At 41.9% G+C, this 774-nt stretch overlaps 1 protein-coding gene across 1 annotated transcript in view; it reads right to left on the bottom strand.

Annotated features, from left to right (window-relative positions):
• Positions 1–774, bottom strand: part of SYN3 (synapsin III) — a 613,179-nt gene that overhangs the window by 534,930 nt on the left and 77,475 nt on the right. The gene's annotated exons all lie outside the window — the stretch shown is intronic.

The raw sequence follows: 774 nt of genomic DNA, 5'->3' as shown, positions 1-774 counted from the left end.
GTCTGCAATAATAATACACACTTATGCAGTACTTACTGTCTACCAGGCACATCCTATGCACTGTTACACTAACTCAGATCTTAACTCCACTTACATATATTAACTCTACGACATAGGTACTATCATTATTCCCATTTAGGTGCAGTAACTTACAAAGGTCATATAGTTACTTCAGAGTAGAGATGGAATTTGAACCCAGATAGCCTAGCTCTGATGTCTGTATTCTTAACCACTGCACCGTACTGCCATTTATTAAGATCAACCTCCACGCAAAGATGTAACTTCCCTGACAAACAGCTGAGCCAGGGATAACACAGCCAGCAGAGAACACTCAAAATCAAAGTCAAATGTTGGGTTCAAGAGAGATAGAAAACTTCAAGGGCCATGTAGGCATTCTGACTACCAAGCAGATAGGCATTGTTCAGGGCAGAGGGCCTAAAAGCAATATCCCGGCAGATATCAACCCCTAAGCTCAGAGCCTAATAGTGATGCTTTACATAAACACATAAGCAGAGACAAACAAAGTTTCACGATAAATGCCCTTAAGCAAGCAGCAACACCTAAGATGATTCACATGGGATTGGAACACAGGTGATTCACACAACCACTCCAGTTAAGAAGCAATTTCTGAGCAGGAAAGTGGAGACTGACGTCTGAATCTGCTGAACATACTTTAATGTTGACTTTATATAGAGTATGCATTAAAAACTATAAAGAGCACCAGGTGCAGTGGCTCACGCATGTAATCCCAGCACTTTGGGAGGCCAAGGTGGG

This window comes from Mandrillus leucophaeus, unplaced genomic scaffold (assembly GCF_000951045.1).
Source record: "Mandrillus leucophaeus isolate KB7577 unplaced genomic scaffold, Mleu.le_1.0 Scaffold2, whole genome shotgun sequence".
Classification (NCBI taxonomy): domain Eukaryota; kingdom Metazoa; phylum Chordata; class Mammalia; order Primates; family Cercopithecidae; genus Mandrillus; species Mandrillus leucophaeus.
The sequence above is the reverse complement of the archived record's forward strand: the minus strand, read 5'-3'. Positions and strand labels throughout refer to the sequence as shown.